We start from the raw sequence: 6,508 nt of genomic DNA, 5'->3' as shown, positions 1-6,508 counted from the left end.
TAGTCAGAATCACGAAAAAATGCATTCTTTGACAGATCATATCTCCGAAGAAAAAAGAAATAAAATTCCTCGAATACGTGTTAGCTTATTTCATGTATAGAATCCATAAAAAAATTTGAAGCAAATCGGAGCCATGACATAATTTTTTTTACGAAATCCGTGCGACTGAAAAAAGAATGGCTCATATATAAGATGAGGTCGAAAATGTTTTTTAGATAAAATACGATCAAATTTTGTTGAGCCGTATTATTAAAGGCTGGGTATCAATCGAAAGGGATTTGAAAACCCTTTATTTCTGATCTCTATTTAGGAGGGTAGCCACGTGTTTAAACAATCAAATTCAACTTAATTCATCAGTTTATTGAAACAAATCTGTGTCACAATATCAGCCGAAAGAGATTTAACTAGATTTTAGTTTGAAAATACTTTTAAAAGGGTTTGAAATGTTTTTGAAAAGTCGAATTTAGTTAACTTATACACAAGTTTTATGAGATATTAAGATATTGGTGTCAATCGAAAAAGTTTTATGAAAATATCTTTGATTAGGCTGGCCACCTTTTCGAAAAGTCATATCGATCTAACCAAGTACATAGGTATATTATACGAGAAGTAATTTTTTGTGATAGTCATTAGATTTGCACGGTTTTCTTAGTTTAAAAAATGAGAGGTCAAATCAAAGACCTTAGCCTGTTGATGCGAGATAAAGCGTGATTTCAGATTTTATGAAATTAAAAACCTGCACTACGTGAGAACTCTCTTCACTCAGAAACGGCAGCACGGATTTAGATGAAATATGGCACTCGAATCGGTTATTACTCTGACCAACATTTGGAATATTTTTTGGTTTTCGAAATTGAGTTTTGAGCGTTTTAACGCCATGCGGGTTTACTAGTATTTTATTACCATCAGGACCCATGTGTAAATAGCTCCATCGCCTGAAAAGCCTTGTGTATTTTCGCGCGTTGGCCTTATCATACGGTCTGAAAAGACTAGTGTGTTCAAATTCATAATCCAACAACCAATAATCTCAAATATTTATAAAAAGGTTTTTGTCATGAGTCTGCAATAAAAAAAATTATATATCAGAAGAATCAAGTGGTGTTGTGTTTTATTAAATCAAAAGGACCTAAAAATTAGTAGTTTATTGACGGGGGAAAACTAACCCCACACTCCTTCTCTCCTGGCTACGCCACTGTACACATATATGAGCGACTTACCTAGATAGTAGAAGCAGTATCAACATAGAAATTAACTTGTTACAAACATCCCAAAAAACACGGCACAAAAAAATTTATATATCTTCTCTCAGCACCTGAACTGCATAGAGCCTACCGAATTTAAACCAATTTATAGTAATATGGCTGTATAATTATGAGAGTGTTTACGTTTGGCTTTTGTGCCGCTCCTTCGTCGCTGTTCATTTTATCACAGCTCGTAATGTTTCTGTTCCGTACACGCCTATTAGGGCGCAGAACAAATGCGGCTCGACAGGGGAAATTAAATGCCATTAGTCATTTTTATTACTTTCCGTTTAAAAGTGACTCGTTTCTTTGTTGCATTCGTTTTTACAGTTGGGAAAGCAGAAAATAATTTGGAGCTGTTCTCATCTGAAACCAATTCTTATTTCGAGAATATGAATGTGGCACGAAAAGCGAATGAGTTTTTGGTTAAAAGAACAGTGTAGCTGATGAAGTTATTAGCGGCGGCATCAATAGTGGCCAAAACACTGACAGTGGCAGAAACATTTACTTGTGGACTTGCGCGGTAGTTAAATGTCTTACTTCTAATCAACCCCGACAGGAATACTAGGTACACAAACACGTACGTGCTCACAATATGTATGTTTGCATGCATACGTGTGTAGCACATACACTCGTTATCTTCCCCTCTCGCGTTTTTAGTTGGTTAATCATTTACGAGATTTTAATTAAGTTTTCATCATTTTTCTTGTTCCCCAATTCTTTCATTCATCGTATCCAATGAAATAACTTACAAATTTGGGGCATTTGATTTTTATTTTTTTTAAACAAATTTTCACATCTTTAGTATTTCTATATTTTGATAGAAGTAAGAAATAGATATGAAGTTGATGGAGAAATGCCAGCCGGCGCACGGTCTTGTTATTTTGTACAAATACCTTTTTGCATCTGCAACCCAACTTGTCGACTACAGCTGCTCTGCTCATTACCTGCAACCAACCACAAGAATCTCGGCACTTATTACGTCTCGTCTGTATGCAACAATGAAAAAAGTTCCACACCAATTAAATAGTGAAAAATCACTAAAATAATAATTGGTTTGATTTTATGTGATCATCATTTTGTATGGCACCACTGAATCGTCGCAAACTCAACGGGATTGCCTCGTGTTCACTTCTTTAATGTTTTAATACAACTAGTTTAGGTGCATTTTGCAGGGATCAACCAAATATATGCCGCTATTACCCGTTACCTCTTAGACATTATTGAATGTGGTAAGAGATACTTATTTAATTGAAGTGAATATTATTGTTTTTTTCTTTGTTTGTTTATTGTATATGAACCAAAAACGGCTTAAGATTGAAGTATTCAAATGTTTTCTTTAATAATATAGAATAGGAAATATCAATTTAGGCACTCAGTACTCATAATGCGGAAAAAAAATGTTGTCGAGGACATGAGCTCAGATCTCATAGATCTTTAGACATTTCATCAACACTACCATTTTCTTAATGCAATTGTTCTAAAATTATTGAAAATTGTTATTGAAAATTGATTACACAAAGAAAAAAGTAACATGATTTTTTGAAGCAGCGTAAATTTTCGGGGTTTCAATTTTAGCGATTAGAGGCTTCTACCTTGGCTCGAATTAAAGGTCTTGAACTGCACTTATTGTTCGAGGCATATAAAAATGAGTGAAGGATGCACAGCTGCATTAAAAATAGAAAAAAATGCAATAAATAATGCATTTTTTAAATTAAGGAGTTAAAATTTTTTTCGAATTTTGAACAGTGGAATCGTGTTGCTCGTCTCAAAATCTATAATACTAGTATAATAAAAAATACATAATTTTTTTGTTTTGGAATAAATCCGGTGTATTTTGCATGTTTTTTTTCGAAGAACACTACTTTTGACAAATTTTTTTAAGGTCAAGGGGTAATTGAGGCTCAGTGGCCACAATTGAAAGGGATTTACTATAGCTTTCAAAACCATTTTGTTTCGTATCAAAATTCTGCTTCTGTCTAAAGCGCTCCGATTAATTCGCGTGCAGTGTTCAAAAAGCACACTAAGCGGCTTGTCAAAAGAGTTCAGCGACAAAATCTATAAGAACTGGCCAATTTCATATCAGAAAGATATTTTAATTAGCACGAAATCGTTCAGGAAGTAGAATCACAATACCAAGAGTGTAATTGAAATTCTTAACCAAACTCGGATTTCTCGACCCACTCCGATTTGGGAGGGGAAATTTCCCCTATTCACCTCCCCCATTATTCATGCTAATGTCTGTTCCTTCATCCAAGATCACAGAGAAACTGGTAGATCGCAGCTCCTTTGCTATGTTTTCTCGGGCATAAGGCCCCAAGATAGTTTTCACCATAGCTGCCGCTTTCGTGGAACAACCTTCAATTGAATTTTCATTGGGATTCATGAAATTAAAAAGCTTAGGCAATGAACACATTGTTCTAAATGGAATTGCATGTTGTATGCATTACATGACCATGGCTTCATTTCTACGCACGTTAACCATTCTCGGTTGTTTTGGCACTCGGGTCTGTACTTTTGGCCATATTTCCTTTCTTTCTTTGAGGGTTCAGCTTCCTCTACAGAAACTTCGGTGGCGGCAGGTGTGCTTGTTGTCGTTTGTTGGTGCAGATTTTTTCTTTTCAGTAGAGATGGTGTCGCCACTGTTGGAAATTCGGAAAATTTAAAATGTTTAATTACAAATTAATATAGCTGTTATATACTGTATACTTAATCAATACTTAAGTATGTAATTGTAGCATATGACGTATTGTAGCGTACTAGTAATAAGCACAAAATAAAAAGAAACAACGACTAGAAGTCAGTCAGCAAATAAACGAGTGCGTATTCACTACGCTGGAAGGAGCATTTTTCCTAACAGTTCTGGCGACGAGGATCGGTTTCTGAATTATACGATAGCTCTTTTAAAATTGCGTTTCGCAAAATGCCTGACTCACAGAATAATAGAAATACTGCTGGAAATACAATGTCCGCATTTACATTCGACACATTTGATCGGAAAACCACAACATAGAGCCGATGGGTTAAACGGTTTGAAACCGCGTTGGAAATTTACAATGCTGATTTAACGAAACGAAGACCTTTACTTCTTCATTTTATGGGAGCTTCTACGTACGATATACTTTGTGACAAAGTACTACCTAAAGCCCCGGAAGATATGTCGTACACGGAAATTGTTACTGGGTTGGAAGAATTTTTCTATCCTAAAGGCAATGAAATATTGGACAGCTACCGTTCACCTTCGAAAACAAAACGAAGACGAATCATGTACTGATTACTTGGTTGTATTACGAAGATTGTCTGCGGGATGTGGATTTGGTGCGTTTTTAGGCACCGCTCTACGTAATCAATTCGTTTTTGGCTTACGCAGCCAGAAAATCCAAATTCGCTTGCTCGAAAAAAAATCCTTAACATTGGCTGATGCAATAAATTTAGCAAAGGCACACGAAACTGCAGAGAAAGAAGGAGGCGAATTACATAAAAACAACGGAGGTGGGGAAACAGTTAATAAAATCCAATACAGAAAAAGCAAACACAAAAAACCTCAAAGCGATACAAAAAAAGAAACCTCTACCATTTTAAAGAAAAATTGTTATCGATGTGGTAACGCTGATCATATGGCCGATAAATGTCAATACAAAGAAGTGACTTGTCACTTTTGCAAAAAGAAGGGCCATTTACAGAAGATGTGTTTACAAGGTAAAAATAAATCATTAAATATGATAAGCGGACGACAATGCAAAACAGGAATGCACGGTGGAAGATTTATTTCAATTGGACCTTCCCAAAGCAGAAGGTTCACGTGATAAAGTGTTTTGCAAACTTAATGTGAACAACAACAAGTAAGAAAGTCTAAGTTCGGGCGGAGCCCAACATTAAATACCCGGCGCAAGTATTAAATATATGTTTTCCACCTTTCCGAAAGCTACCGCTACATGATAAGCCGGGGTGTATACATTTTAAGTAAATTAGCGTCCTTAAATTTCGAAATATTGAAATTTCAAGCATATCTGAAATTTACCGTTATATGAAAAGCGGCCTCAATTTTAGTCCGATTTCAACAATTTTCAACGGTTTGCTTTTATGTGGCAAGCACAATAACCATACCGAGCTTGGTACAAATTGCTAGAACGGTTAGCGAGATACATATATGTGATCACAAGTGGGCGGTGCTACGCCCATTTTCCAAAATTTTGTCATAAACGTATTTCTTGGTAAAGAATTGTTGCAATCATCAATTTTGAATAAATTAGCTTCAATATTTACTGATTTATCGAAGATTTTGTATTTCTCGAAATTACCGTTATATGGGATGTGGGCGTGGTTATTCTCTGCTGTACCAGGACCAACAACTGTGCCAAGTTTGGAAGAAATTGGTGTAGCGGTTACCAAGATATATACATGTAACCATAAGTGGGCGTGGCTACGCCCATTTGCCAAAATTTTGTAATATTCTTATTTTTCGTCTAAAACTCATTGCAAATATCAATTTTGAGTGAGTTATCTTCAGTATTTACTAAAATATCGCAGTTTTCGCTTTTCTGAAAATTACCGTTATATGGGAGGTAGGCGTGGTTATTATCTTATTGCGCCCATTTTCAATACCGTCCGTCCCACGCCCAAAAGAAGTTCACGTACCAAGTTTCGTTAAGATATCTCAATTTTTACTCGAGTTATCGTGTGCACAGACGGACGGACGGACGGACGGACGGACGGACAGACCTTCACCGCTTAATCCATTTCTCTTTTCATTCTGATCATTTATGTATACATTTGTCTATATCTATCTCGATTCGTTTTGCCTGTTACAAACAACCGTTATGTGAACAAAGTTATAATACCCTTGTGCACAAGTGCGCTCGGGTATAAAAATATTGAGTTCGAAATCGACACGGGATCACCTGTAACACTCATAAACGTAGATGACGCCAAGAAATACTTCCCAACAGAACGTGTAAAAACTACGGACACCGAGTTATACAGTTACTGCCAAATTACGCTAGATTGCCTTGGTTACATTTGGGTCACCGTGAATGATAGCAAAGCAGAAAATGCAAAAATTTACATAGTGCGATCCGATCGCAAGCCTTTGTTGGGCCGTGAGTGGCTACGTACTATAAAACTCGATTGGTACTCTATACTACAAAAAAACTCGAGTGTGAATGCAATTGACGCAAACGTTGACGTCAGCAGCAAGCTGAACGAAATTTTGCAGAAATTTCCACAATTGTTTTCAGAAGGGACTGGCAAAATCGTTGGTAATCAAG

Source organism: Rhagoletis pomonella, unplaced genomic scaffold, assembly GCF_013731165.1.
Source record: "Rhagoletis pomonella isolate Grant_MI unplaced genomic scaffold, Rhpom_1.0 Rhpom_scaffold_00002, whole genome shotgun sequence".
In the NCBI taxonomy this organism is placed as follows: domain Eukaryota; kingdom Metazoa; phylum Arthropoda; class Insecta; order Diptera; family Tephritidae; genus Rhagoletis; species Rhagoletis pomonella.
The sequence above is the reverse complement of the archived record's forward strand: the minus strand, read 5'-3'. Positions refer to the sequence as shown.